Below are 15,099 nucleotides of genomic sequence, written 5' to 3'. Positions count from 1 at the left end.
TTCAGAAGTTGCTATGAAAACCTGGTAGCGATTGATTGATTAAGTGCTATCAAGTCGCGTCGCTGTCGACTCTTAGCGACCGCATAGACAGATTCTCTCCAGGATGATCTGTCTTCAACTAGGCCTTTAAGGTCTCTCAGTGGGGCAGTCACTGCTGTTGTAATCGAGTCTATCCACCTTGCTGCTGGTCATCTTCTTCTTCTCTTTCCTTCAACTTTCCCCAGCATTATGGACTTCTCAAGGAAGCTGGGTTTCCGCATAATGTGTCTGAAGTATGATAGTTTGAGCCTGGTCATTTGTGCCTCAAGTGAAAATTCTGGATTGATTTGTTCTATGATTCATTTGGGAGAGGAGAGCTGGTCTTGTGGTGGCAAGCATGACTTTAGCTCAGTAGGGTCTGCCCTAGTTGCGTATGCATGGGAGACTAGAAGTGTGAGCGCCAGTGGCAGAGCCAGACTGCCAGTGGTCTGTGTCCGGCCGCCGTGGAGGCCCTGCTCACCCCACATCTGACGTCAGACGCAGGGCCGTGGTCTGACTCCCAAACTCTTCTAACAGCTTTCTGAAATAATCCTCTCTTAAGTTCCTCTTCAGTTAAAAGCCTGAGAAAACAGGTGCATCTGGAAAGTCTTCTTAAAAACAGAGAAGGAGATGTTCTTATTTCAACAGGGAAAAATATTCCAAAGCCCCAGGGCAGCCACAGAGAAAGCCCAGGCCAACACCAAACGAGGCAGCAGCAACTGTAACCAGACTTCTCCAGAAGATCTTAATAGGCAACAAGGTTCATGACAAAGAAGGTGTTCTCTTAAATACCTGGGACCCAAGCCATTAAGGGCTTTATAGGTAATAAACAGCACTTTATATTTCACCCAGACACATATCGACAGCCAGTGCAGTTCTTTTAGAATTTGTGTTATATAGTCTCTTTAGATTGTCTGGCTGCCACATCTATCTATATTATTAATTCCTGTAAATGGACCAGGGGGATGCTTGGGGATGTGGCAAGCTCACCCCCGCTGCAGCAATGACCAATGGCGGGCCCAGAGGAGGGTGACATGTGCAAGGGCAGGAGGGAGGAGTGCATGCCAGGAGGCGGTTGGCGAGACTCCACAGGGGTCACGGCTGAGGGAGGTGAATGGTTGACTGGCAGGGAGGAGGGGCGGGGGAGGGCAGGAGAGACTGGGGCAGGTGGAGGGGGGAACCGTCGGCCCCAAAGAGTGCACAGATGCTCTGGCGAGGGAGGGTAGGAGAGACTGGGGCAAGAGGTGGGGGGAGGGGGGAATCGCCGGCCCCAAAGAGCACACCGATGCTCTGTGCAGGATCGGTTAGTTCTGTACTAATTGTTGTTTCTGGACAATGTACAAAGGCAGCTCCAAGTAGAGTACATTACAGTAGTCAAGCCTAGAGGTTACCAGCATATGCACCAATGCTTTAAGGTCATTTACCTCCAGAAATGGACAAAGCCGATGTATAAGCTGAAGCATTCTTGGCCACTGCCTCATCCTGAGAGAGTTTTGGATCCAGGAGCACCCCCAAGTTACGTACCTGATCTTTCAGGATGAGTGTAACCCCATCCAGAACAGGCAGATATAATCTCTCGGGTCCCTACCCCCTTAAAAATGGCCTCTGTCTTAGTTACCTTGATTCACTGTCAGTTTCTTATCCCTCATTCAGCCCATTTCCATCTCCAGGCAGGCATCTAGGGAAATTAGGCCATTTCCTGATATGGAGAAATAGATCTGGGTGTCATATTGATAACACTCTGCAAAACACCTCCTGATGATCTTTCCCAGTGGTTTCATGTAGATGTTGAAGAGTATTGGAGGCAGAATGGAGCCTTGAGAAACTCCATTCTTTAGTTCTCGCTTTGCAGAACAGCAGTCTCCAAGCAACACCATCTGGAATCTCTACCAGAAAGGTAGGAATAAAACCACTGTAAGACAGTGCCACCCAATCCCACCCTCCTCAGGCAACCCAGAAGGATCCCATGGTCAATGGTATCGAAAGCCACCAAGAGATCCAAAAGGATCAGCAGAGTCACACTCCCTCTGTCAACAGCCAATTGGAAATCATCCATCAGGCCGACCAAGGTAGACTCAATCCCATATTCCACTTGAAAGCCCATTTGAAATGGGTCTAAATAATCTGTATCATCCCAAACTGCTTGGAGCCAAGAGGCCACCACCCGCTCAATCACCTTGCTCAACCGTGGAAGATTAGACACAAGCCTGTAATTAGCCAACTCCAAGGGATCCAATGCAGGTTTCTTCGAGTAAGGTCTAATAATAAGGTAAAGGTAAAGTGTGCTGTCAAGTCGATTTTGACTCCTGGCGCCCACAGAGCCCTGTGGTTTTCTTTTGGTAGAAAGCAGGAAGAGTTTACCATTGCCTCCTGCCACGTAGTATGAGGTGCCTTTCAGCATCTTCCTATATTGCTGCTGCCCAATATAGTACCAGCAGGAATTTGAACTGGCAACCTTCTGCTTGTTCGTCAAGCATTTCCCTGCTGTGCCATTAGGTGGCAAGGCCTAATAATAGCCTGTAATATAACAAGGAGGCATCCTCCCCTCCCTCAGAGAAGGATTTATGATACTTACCAGACCCTCTGATAATTACCAGATGAGATAAGCCAAGTTGGGCAAGGGTTGAGAGAACAGGTTGTAGGATGCACAGTCTGAAGCAGTTTATCCATATAACCCGGAGTCACAAATTTAAAGTAATCCATTCTAATCCTATAAGAGGTGTTGCTGGACACCTTTTTTAATTATTATTTTTTGCTTCTGTTTGTAAGCAGAGAACGAACACGATTGTACTTAAATTTTTGCTATGAAGCAGAAGATTGTGGTGCCTCAGCGTTCTGAGGACAGGGAGAATGTCAAATTTTGCCTCTGCAGATAAAATTGTGGAGGCTGGACACCTGCACAATAGACTCTGCAGCAACTGTGGAATACAGCTCTGCCTGAATAAAAGAGATTCTATCCACAAAAAAGAATTGAAGACATCACAGCAAGAAACTGATGATTCCAAGTTCAGATTCAATGGGGAGGGGGCATAAACTAGCCCCCTCACAACCCTAGACAGCTCCGCTGGATGTGAATTTGTGGGCAGAAAAGGACCGCTTCTTTGCTGTCCACACTGCCAGAGCATAGATCTTCAAATGTGCTCTGTGTTGCAACCTGTCAGATTTGCACCAAGTCTTTCTCTACTTGCACTCTGATCGTCTACCTTGCCGCTTCAACTCCCATAGCTCTTCCGAATACCACGGGGCTGACGTTGAAGCAGGTCAGAGAGGACGCTTAGGAGCGATTGTATCTACTGCTTTAGTGAGTTCACTATTCCATGTCTGCACCAGAGCGTCGACAGAATCACTAGCTTCAATTCTCTGATGCAGTGTCTCATCACAAAAGATATTGTGATAGTTTGTCTTTTATTTTCTATACTTCTGTTTGTAAGCAGAGGACAAACACTAATTGTACACATATTTTTGCCATGAAGCAAAAGATTGTGGTGCTGAGGACAGGGAGAATGCCAAATTTTGCCTCTGCAGATAAAATTGGCTCCATAATCAGTGTGCCAACTGCCATCCAGACAGCCTATCAGGGAAGAGGGCTAGGCTCTAAAGAGTGGGAGGAGCCCAGAAAGCCCACTTGAATTCCAGACCTGTTCTTCTGCTTAGTGCCACTGCATGTATGTCGGAGAGGCTGAGTTGTGGGCAGCGGTACTGGGGATGTGGTGCAGAGAGCCAGGGCTGGGAGCATCCGGAGCTGTGCACTGGAACATAGGAAGCTGCCTTATACCAAGTTAGACCATTGGTCCATCTAGCTCGGTCTGTCTGAACAGGCTGGCAGCAGCTTCTCCACGGTTGAAGGCAGGAGACCTTCATTCCCATCTTGGAGATGCCAGGGAGGGAACCTGGATCTTCTGCCTGCAAGCATGCAGGTGCTCTTCCCAGAGCGGCTCCATCCCGTAAAGGGAATATCTTATAGTGCTCACATGCAGTCTCCCATTCAAATGAAATCCAGGGCAGACCCTGCTTAGCAAAAGGGACAATTCATGCATGATACCTCAAGACCAGCTCTCCTCTGAGAGCTGGTCTCTTCTGTACCTCTGACTACTTCTACACACCAAAGTTTTCAATCTTTTAATTTATGGCTGCATGGCAGGAAATGCTTTATCAGAGGAGCTTGCAATCTCTCCCTCCAGATGCAACTTTTATGTCCCAAAATTCCAACTTTAATTGTTTGAGTTTTTCTAAGATACAGTAGGGGGCATGGACACTTTTTTTTATTATTATTATTAATAATTCGATTTCTATACTGCCCTTCCAAAAATGGCTCAGATCGGTTTACACAGAGAAATAACAAATAAATAAGATGGCTCCCTGTCCCCAAAGGGCTCACAATCTAAAAAGAAACGTAAGACAGACACCAGCAACAGTCACTGGAGGGGTGCTGTGCTGGGGGTGGATCGGGCCAGTTACTCTCCCCCTGCTAAATAAAGAGAATCACCACATTAAAAGGTGCCTCTTTACCAAGTTAGCAGGGGTTATTAAAACATATATCATCCCTTTGGTATTACATGTGAAAAAATCATGTATTTGGTACTCCCTGGAATCCACTGGAGTAAATTAATTTAATTTACAATTGCTGCATGAAAGCAGTTTCCACAACCAAGGTGACAGTGGTTCACATGGACTAAGGTTCTCTCTCTCTCTCTGTGACCCAGAAGGACCATCTCCCACCTTCTCCACAGCCAGAGAGCCCAGGGAAACAGTACAGACTTCAGAAGGGTTTCATCTGCCCCTGGAGTTGCTTAGAATGAAGAAGCTTGTTGTCTCCATGGAGCGACTCCTTCCAGAAGGCCTCTTCCCACCTAGTGATCCTCAGGAGGGAACCAATGTGAGTTCTTTGGGTGAAGTGCCTTCAGAGGGACCCGCTGTAAGTTTGGAACCTCCAGCAAAGGCTTGGATGCAAAACCAAGACTGAAGCTCTGTGACTTCTTGCCTCCACTCACCCCTCTCCCAATACATTAAAAGCTGAAGAAAAAGGAGAAGCGATTTGGGAAGGAAAGGCTTCTTCTGAGCTTGAAGGGGAATCCTTGAATAATGCAATCAGTCCCTTGCCCTATTTATCTTGTCAAGCAAAGAGCTCACAGATCTCAACCAACTCTGACAGCACCCAGAAGCGACAACAGGCTGCTGCTGCTTGGGTCCCTGGAGATCAGGGCAAAAGGAAGGCCCCTAGTGGGTGAGAACCTCAGATCAGGAATCATGACGATTTCTCACTGATGAACTCATCCTTAGAGTGAGTGACAGGTCCACACATAGATATCCATCTCACTGACTTGGTCTGCCCTCTAAATCAAACTGTGACTCTCCTGAGATACTCTGAAGGGAACTCTGATGGATGCAAATGATGAATTAACCACCAAGCCGAACTAAATTATCCAGACCCTTCTGGAAGTTCTAAGTGGTGTCTGTGTTCATTGTGTATTTTTGACGCATTTGGCACTGGTATCTTGATATTGATAGTTTTTAATTGTTTTATCAGCCCCTTTGGGCCTTATGTGAGGGAAAAGTGGGCAATACATTTTAATAATAAAATAATTAAAACAGCAGAGAGAGAGGAACCAGCTGTGTCTGTGTTGCAGACATTGGAGGTGCTGGGTTGGGGCCCTGATCCCCAGCCAGAGAGCAGGATTCCTATGAGCCAGAGTCACCCTCAGTTTGAGACAGGATCCCCCAAGGCTCCCTAGGGCCCCTCTGCCAGAGCAGTCCACACGCCCAGTGAGAAACAGCACAGGATTGTAGGGATGTGCATGGGTCCGGACCGGCACCGAGGGGGGGTCTACCTACCATGCGTGCTGCTCTTACGGAGACTTCCGGGCAACGACGGGGGCGGCAGGGAGGAACGCTGCCGCCCCAAAAACTTCACTTTAAACTGCAGCGCCGGAGGGAGAAGAGCGGCGGGAGGGGTAAGTTCTACCCCCCACTCTTAAAGGAAGACCCCCCCTCAGTGCCGGACCACCGGACCGGTCCAGCTCCGAACCAGTTCGGAGGCCTCCAACATTGCCTCCGAACCGGCTCGTGCACATCCCTACAGGAGTGCCAGGGTATAGCCTATCTCCTTCCATTCTACAGTGGGTGCGGGCAGCCGGTCTAGGGACTATAGATGGGAGAGCTCAGCTGATGCCAGGATCTCAAGGTGTCTGCTCCCTGGGGCTTGTCCGGAGTCTTGAAAGGCACAATCACAGAACTTTACATTGTCAAATTCACTGATAACAAGAGATAATCCAAAGAGAATCCAGATATCCTATAGTCATATATAGGAAATCTTTCAGATTGTATTCAGGTTAAGATATAAAAGTTCATCTGTGCATATTCCCATTAAGTATAAAAGTTAACATGAAAAGTCTAAGATAACAAGTATGAAAATCATCAAATGTAAACAGGTATGTTATCCTCTCTAATAAAACGCTTGGTGTCCATCCGTGGACGGACACCAAGCGTGCGTTCGTGCCTGGCCTGTTCTGGGCATGCGCGAAGCGCATGCCCAGAACAGAGCAAGGCAGCCGCGAATGCTGGCACCCAGCGGCCATGTTGGGTGGCCAGAAGCGGCCGCCCCGAAGAAGCCGGGTAAGCGGCGGCGGGGGACACTGGCCGAGGCGGCGGCGAAGCTGACACCTCGGCCAGAGGACGCGGCGCGGCGGAGCCATGGCCGAGGCCTGGCCACGCCACCGCATACCCGGCTTCTTCGGGGCGGCCGCTTCTGGCCGCCCAACATGGCTGCCGGACGAGGCGGCGGGGGAAGCTCGATGCGGCGGTGGGCCCGGGCACCAGTGGGCCTGGCGGGAGCCGCGGGCGGCGGTAGGTGGCGGGCCCGGCCGGAGCCGCAGGCGGCGGTGGGTGGCGGGCCCGGCCGGAGCCGCGGGCGGCGGTGGGTGGTGGGCCCAGCCAGAGCCGCGGGCGGCGGTGGGTGGCGGGAGGGGGAATGGCGGCGGGGGTTCGGAGCACACAGCTCCACTAGCACCCGTTATCCAACGGGCTTACAAACACTAGTACACAAATAAAACCCTTATATTTTATTTCATTTTAATGAAAATGAAACTATCAATGTCTAAATACCATTCTCAAACAAGAGGACAATGCCAGAAATAGTTTCCAAAACTTTAGGTCAGTCCAACTGTCTTATAATATCCCAAAGAGAAGATATAAAAAGCCCTTTATCCGTGCACACCCCTAACCTGCACGGGCACTCTCTGACCCATTTTCAGCTGATCCTGTCTTTGTATCAATAAAGCAATCTACTTGGATTTCCAAACATAGCATGAAGACCACGTTTTCTTCCACACGTCTCATCATCTCCCGGATGGGCTATTGCTCCTCAGTGATTGATTGGGAGACTTCCAGGTCAGTGGGGATTAAAGTGGCCCCACTTTCACGGGATGAAAGTGGCGCCATTAAATTCTTTGTCCGCTGACAATGCAGAGTGCTGAGGCCCAGGTGGTAGGACTTGCTCCTCTGTGTATGCTCAGGATGTAAGGAAGGATGGTACCTGGGTTTGACTGGGACCCTAAGGCTGTGGCTGATGGACTTGTCAGGGCTGCCCAAATGTCATCCTGGCAACAACATGCTGCTGAGTATTCCACCAGGGGGCCTGGCTAAGGGCGGAGTGCCAGTGCAGGAAGGGACATGATCCTGGTGGCCCCAGCACTGGGATGGGCCTTGGCTTGGCCAATGAGCTGGGCGGAAGAATGACCATCGGGATGGCTGATATCCTTGCCAGAGAACTGGGCAGTGCCTTTCCTGCAGCTTTGTTCGGCAGGGTTCCCAAAGGCCTCAGTGGTGGATTGGGCCAGAAGAATGTTGAAAGCGGAATGTGATGATGAAAGACGATGTCATGGTGGAAGGCAGCAGAGCAGTCATTAAGAGCTGAGTTGAAGTGATGAAAAACTCAGCTCACCCAGCCTGGTAGACCACCCATCTTCACAGGGTCCCTGTAGACATCAGCCAGTCAATCAAACCATCAGCCTTCTTCACCTGGACTTTCAGAAGGGGAAACCAGACCCAGGATCCCCAGAGTCCATTTCAAATCTACCTGGCCATTGGAAGCCTCTTTGGGGTTTGAATGGAAGCCCATCATGCCATGTTTTCAGGTTTCCTCTTTGGCATCCCCTTCATCACATTCATGGGAGTTAATCCCTGATGGAGGGGGGACTCAGGGTCTCGCAGGATCAAGGAGCCTGTGGTCCTCTTCCCATCGCACCTGGGACCTTTTTATTCCTGTGTTGTGATAAGTTTTAATTGCCCTGTGGGAGGAATGTGGGTGAAAGGGCAGCCATAAATGAAAATGGCAAAGTACCGTTGTTAAGGGAGTGGACTGTGAATCAGAAAGTCCTGGGTGCAGAACTTACCCTTCCTTAGGAAAGGGCCTTAAGTCACAACTCTCTCATCCACAGCCCCCATCCACAATAAGGTGGTCATAAAACCAACTTACAGTGCAGGGTTGTTCTAAGGATTTCAGCATCTCAGTGAAATGCTCTGAGGGCGATATAAAGGCAGAGTATTATCTATCTATCTATTTCCCACTTTTCTTCTGTGCTGGAAGTCTGTGCTAGGTTTCCCAAGCAGCCTCCCAGCCAGGCAGGCTCAGCTTCAGTGAGGCTCCTGCCTCTTGTGAAGCTCCTGCTTTCACAGCATCATTCTCCATCTTTCTTGACATGTCGGTGGGCAACTGGAATGCAAGTGGAGGAGAACTCGACTTGAATTTGACAGGACACAGCATAGAGTCCATTTGAAGGTTTATGCAGAAACGGTGTGTGCAGCAAAATATTTTTTTTAAAAAATCTAGTCTGTGTGCATTGCTTCTGCAAGTTTGGTTCAGCTGAGTTGTCCTGAGTTGTGAGGAGTTTGATTCAGGCTCCTTCCAATTCAAACCAATCCCCGGGGATTTTGTTCTGCTGTGATGCTTTTAATGAGTTCTTTGCGGACAAAATCTCCTGTATTCGTGCCGACTTGGACGACACTGTTTTTGCAGAGTCTATTAAGGTGGTGTCCAGCAATCCCTCTTGCAGTATTAGACTGGATCAGTTTCAATCTATGATGCCTGAGGAAGTGGACAAGCTGCTTGGGGCGATGCAGCCTACCACTTGTTCTCTGGATCCTTGCCCAACTTGGCTGCTTCTATCTAGCAGGGAGATTGTTGGGGATGGCTTAGTTAATATCACTAAGTCATCACTGAGGGAAGGTAGGATGCCTCCTTGTTTGAAGGAGGCAATGATTAGACCACTTCTTAAGAAGCCTTCCCTGTGATGGATAGTTATAGGCTATCCTATAGGCTATCCTATGTACTCCAATCTCCTACGGTTGGGCAAGGTGATTGAGAGAGTGGTGGCTAATGAGCTCCAGGTGGTTTTGGAGGAAACCAATTATCTAGACCCATTTCAAACTGGCTTTAGAGCCGGCTATGGGGTTGAGTCTGCCTTGGTTGGCTTGATGGATGACCTTTACTGAGGAATCGACAGAGGGAGTGTAACTCTATTGGTTCTTTTGGATCTCATGGTGGTGTTCGATATCATCAACCATGGTATCCTTCTGGATCACCTGGGGGAATTGAGGATAGGAGGCACTGCTTTGCAGTGGTTCCGCTCCTATCTCTCAGGCAGATTCCAGATGGTGGAGCTTGGTGACAGTTCCTCTTTAAAACAGGAGCTATTATATGGGGTCCCTCAGGGCTCCATTTTGTCACCAATGCTTTTTAATATTCACATGAAACCACTGGGTGAGGTCATCAGGAGATTTGGTGCAGGGTGTTATCAGTATGCTGATGACACCCAAATCTATTTCTCCTTATCAGCATCACCACCATCATCATCAGGAAATGGCATTCACTCCCTAAATGTTTGCCTACAGGCAGTAATGGGCTGGATGAGGGATAACAAATTGAAGCTGAAGCTAAGCAAGACAGAGGTGCTCATTGTGGGGGATCGGAATTTAAGGGATGAGTTAGATCTTCCTGTGCTGGATGGGGTTACACTCCCCCAGAAGGAACAGGTACACAGCTTTGGAGTGCCCTTGGATCCAGGCCTCACCATGGAATCTCAGGGAGGCTATGGCCAGGAGCGCTTTCTATCAGCTTTGGCTGATTCAACAGCTGCGTCCATTCCTTGAAGAGAACGATTTCAAAACAGTGGTGCATCAGCTGGTAACCTCCAGGCTCGACTATTGCAATGCGCTCTACATGGGGCTGCCTTTGTACGTAGTTCAGAAACTTCAGTTAGTTCAAAATGCGGCAGCCAGATTGGTCTCTGGAGTAACCTGGAGAGACCATATTATGCCTTGTTTTAAAACAGCTTTGCCACTGGCCTTGTTTTAAAACAGCTGCACTGGCTGCCGATACGTTTCCGGGTGAAATACAAAGTGCTGGTTATTACCTTTAAAGCTCTGAACGGCTTGGGTCCAGGTTACCTTAGAAAGCGCCTTCTTCTGTATGATCCCCATTGCTCACTGAAGTCATCTTGAGAAGTCCGTCTCCAGTTACCACCGGTACTTCTTGTGGCAACTCGAAACTGTGCCTTTTCTGTAGCAGCTCCTTGTCTATGGAATGTACTCCCGGCAGATATCTGCAGTTTAGGTTCGCTGTCGGCCTTTAAGAGAGCCCTAAAAACTTATTTGTTTGGCCTGACATTCCAAGGCTTGTAAAGTGTTGTTGTTTTTAAAAGTATTTTAATTGGTTTTAAATGGTTTTAATTGTTTTTGAATTGTTTTTATATTATATTTTATATTGTTTTTAGCACTGTGTTTTGAATTGGGTGTTTTTATGTCTTTTTAAAGTTGTTGTACACTGCCCAGAGCCTCTGGATGGGGTGGTTTATAAATGTAATAAATAAATTATACATATATATATAAATTCAGGAGGAGGGGTTTTATGTATATTTTTCTTTCTTTTGTTTTAAAATTAACTTGAGACCCCGCCAATTACAGACCCATCAGTTTGCTCAATACCATTAGCAAACTTTATGTGAGACACTTATATGGGAAACATAGGGATTGGCTGGAACAGGAAAATCATCTTGCTGAGGAACAAGCGGGTTTCAAGGAAGGGCGCTCCACCATCGATCAGTGCCTAGTTCTACAGCACCTCATCGGGAAATACTCCTCCTGCAGGGTGACCTCTCATTATGCCGCCTTCATTGATCTCAAGGCAGCATTTGATTCCATCTCATGTGTCAAATTATGCTATACCTTCTTTGCACCCTGCAAGTAGACATATCACTCAAGGTGAGATGTAGCCCCCAAAGCCACCTCACAAGAGCAGTTACAACTCAGAAGGGCCTCAAACGAGGCTGCATTTTGGCCCCACTCCTCTTCAATTTCTACATTAACTCTATGGTGGACCAGCTCAGCAACCCAGATTTCCACCCTTCAAAGCTCGCTGGGAGACACATTGCCTTCCTGTTATATGTGGATGATGCAGCCTTCCTCTAAAGGACCCCCACTGGCCTTAAAAGAGCACTGAGGGCCCTGATGCTGCACTCAGGGGCATAACTACCGTTAGGCAAGGGGAGACAGTCGTCTTGGGGCCCCACTGCCTCAAGGACCCCCCCGAGACATATCACATGACTCCCCACCTGCCCATGTTGCACCCCCTATGAATTATGTTGAGTCTCTTGGAGATCAGCAGTAGCAGAGAGTAAAAAAACTAGATTCAATGTGAACTAGATATTCACTGTATTCATAATAAGGATGTGAGTGTGAGTGCACTATATACTGTGAAGTGTGTTTGTGTATATCAGCGAGGGGCCCATTTTAAAATCTTGTCTCTGGGCCCACTCCAACTTTGCTACACACCTGGCTGCACTGTAGGGAGGACTGCCTGGAAATCAACTATCACAAAACTAAAACTATGGCCTTCACCAGGAGGCCCAAGATCCACTCTTGGTGGATTGAGGGACATAATATTGAGCAAGTTGCACACTTCACATACTTGGGAATAGTTTTTCATTCTGGTGGCTCTAGGGAAGTTCATTGAGAACACGTGGCTTTAAAAGCCCAGAGAAGCTCCTCTACCATTCTCAAATTCCTGCGGACAAGAGGAGGCCATTATGTACCCGCAGCTCTTGAACTGTTCACAGCCAGGTTGCTAGCTCAGCTCCTCTAGGGTGCTCAATTGGGCCCCTTACCCAACATCGCAACTCTGGAACTTGTGCAATCTAAATTCCTGCAGGCAGCGCTCCAAGTACCGAGATGTGTCTCCGATGCTACTCTGCGCCTGGAGACAGGCCTGATCAAGCTGGAGGCTAGGGTATGGGTGGCCATTCTCTATTATTGGCTCAGACTATCCTTTTGTCCAAATGGTCTTGCCCCCCTAACCCTACACGATGATTACCAATCTAGCTGGATTCGGACAATTGAGACAAAAATAGCTACTCTGGGCCTATCCCCCTTGACCTTGCTCAGCATGGGCCACAATCAGGCAAAAGCAACCATCAAGCAGTACATTATAGACATCGAGCACCAAACCGATCTCAACAATGTCCCAAAATTTCCTATCAGTGACGGGCTTAGACATTCTGCTTCTCCAGCAGCATACCTCACCCAGCTGGAGGTTCCAAAGCACAGAAGGATGTACATTTTGGCTCACTGCCATGGCCTCCCTTCAGCAGTGCTAGAAGGCCATTATAGAAGGACCCCATTTGCAGAGCGACTATGCCCCTATGGCCTAGGGAAGATCGAAACTACTGAGCATGTTCTCCTGTTCTATAGAGACATTCGCGCCTCCCTCATCCTTCCATTGCTAAGCAAGTATCCAGGTCTGAGCCAATTCTACAGCTCCTTGCTACTCTCTGACTCTAAGCCTGCCATCACACATAGTGTTGCTGGGTACTGTGCAGCTGCGATCAGCATTCATTGGCAGATGATAGCTAGTGAGTCCTATCAGCCTTAATCTGACCCTCGGTGACTCTGGGCAGGCCCTGCTATTGCTCACGCACTTCCCCTTTTATTGTTCCTCATAACCTCTTCCGGCTGCTTTCCAGTTTTATTACTCAGGATTTTATACATTTCGGTCTTCTCAAGTATTTTAACTTTTTTATATCCATTTTTATGCCCCCCTTTTTATGCCCTTCGTGCATTTTTATGACTTTTACCATTTCTCAGGCGTTTAGGCCCTCATGCTTTTGGTGTATTATCTACTATTTTTAGTATTTTAAGTATATTTAGTATTTTTAGCCCTTCTAGTATTAATATGTACCATTTTATATGTAATCACTTTTTATCCACTCCCACTTTTAACATGTAAACCCCCTTATACTTTATGTTGGTCTGTGACCATAATAAAGATTGATTGATTGATTGAAATTAACTTGATTATGTTATGAATTTGTGTGGTATTAGTTATTTAAAAGAAAGAAAAAGATTATTTTTTAAAGAGAGAGTTGAAGTGTGCATCTGAGCCCTCTTGAGCCAGCTAGCTGGAGCTTTGGGTGTGAATAGCAATGTCTGCCTGAGGCTGCCAGCTCTTCTTTGTGATTGGAGCTGGACTGGGGCCTCTGGCTCTCACGCTCAGCCGTGTTCCATCACAGCAGGACGCTCTCTCTGTCAGGACTGTTGGGGACACACAAGCAGTCCCAGCACCATTCCATACAACCAATTGTCCCACGCAGTGTTCCTGCAGGTATTCCCACTGTGGGCAGGTAGGAATAATGGCAACAGTGTGCTTGCACAGCCCCTTGTCCTTTGCAGTGCCGGGGCTGTCTGCGTGTCCCAAGGAGCCCTGACCGGAGCATCCTCATAACAGGAAGCTGCAAATCACATGAGCCGGTGGCCTCAGTCCAGCTGCAACCGCGTCAAATGGCTAGGAATGGAAGGCTGCGTAATGGAAGCCAAAGAAAGTGACACTGTGTAACTTCCTGACCATGAGGATTCTTCATCCTCATTGTCAGTTCAGCTGTTAATTGTTCATTCATTCCTCATTGTTAATTCATGTTCTCCTCCTGATGGGGTTTTCTGCTAGTTGACATCACACAACCCATTAGGAGACCCCGAGAAGAATCCAAGGGGGAAAAAGTAATCTATAACTTTATAAATGTATAATAATATAACATCATACAGATTTCCATTCATTCAGTCATAATCCCAAAATGCATCATAGTGCATTGCTCTGAAACTGCGTATCACCAAAGATCATGTCTCCATCTCTGATAAAAATCAAGAGAAACAGGGGAGGCCCCTCAGTGCCCTCATCTCTTGCCAGCACCCCATTTCTGCCCCCCAAACATACCATCTGTACTTTGCTCCCTCTCACTTGCATGCTGCTTCCTTTTTCTCTTGCGCTTCCACCACTTACCAACAGAGGGAGCTCTCTCCAGCTTCTTGCCTTTAAACACTCCCTAAAAATACCTTTAAAGGCTTCTTGTCCAAGCATTTCCCTAGAATACTCTAACTGGAGTGGCTTGCATCATTTGGCAGTGCCCCAAATGCATATCTAGTCTCCCCCAGTGCCAATCCAAACGTGCATCTTTCCTTTGCTGTGTTTTCCTATTAGAGGCATTGACACTCAAGACTTTGGGCCAATCAGAAGTCAGATTAGCTTGATAGGCAGCTATTCTGTCCAGTCGGCAGCAAACTAGACTGAGAGCCGTAGTCTCCTGATCTCCCAGGAGCCTTTTGGGTCTGGAGCTGTGAGGATGTTTCTCTAGCAGGGCCCTAGCAGCAGCTGGAGAAAAGTGCAGCTTATATTTGGCTTGCTTATATTTCTAGTGGGCAGCAGCATTAGCACTGGTGCTTTGGTTTTTCAGTGTGGAAAATGGGGCTGATCTGAGGGTTTTTAGCACCTTAGGTAAAGTTTAACTTTGGTTGCCTCCCCCGCCCCCCAAGAAAGGTCAGGCCCCAGCTTTCACTTGAGCAAACACAGGCTGCTCATTCACTGGGATTGTGGAGAACAAGGAAGAGAAAGTGAAATTCTCTCTGGATTTTAGGGTGACAACTCTGTGACATATCCATTGTATATTGCACAATGGGGTGGTGCTAAACACCCCATAATATGATATTCACATTTCATTAGGGGCAGAAAATGATATGTAATGAATTGCAAGTCTCTAATAA

The sequence above is a fragment of the Hemicordylus capensis genome, chromosome 1, assembly GCF_027244095.1.
Source record: "Hemicordylus capensis ecotype Gifberg chromosome 1, rHemCap1.1.pri, whole genome shotgun sequence".
Classification (NCBI taxonomy): domain Eukaryota; kingdom Metazoa; phylum Chordata; class Lepidosauria; order Squamata; family Cordylidae; genus Hemicordylus; species Hemicordylus capensis.
This window is presented reverse-complemented; position numbering follows the sequence as displayed.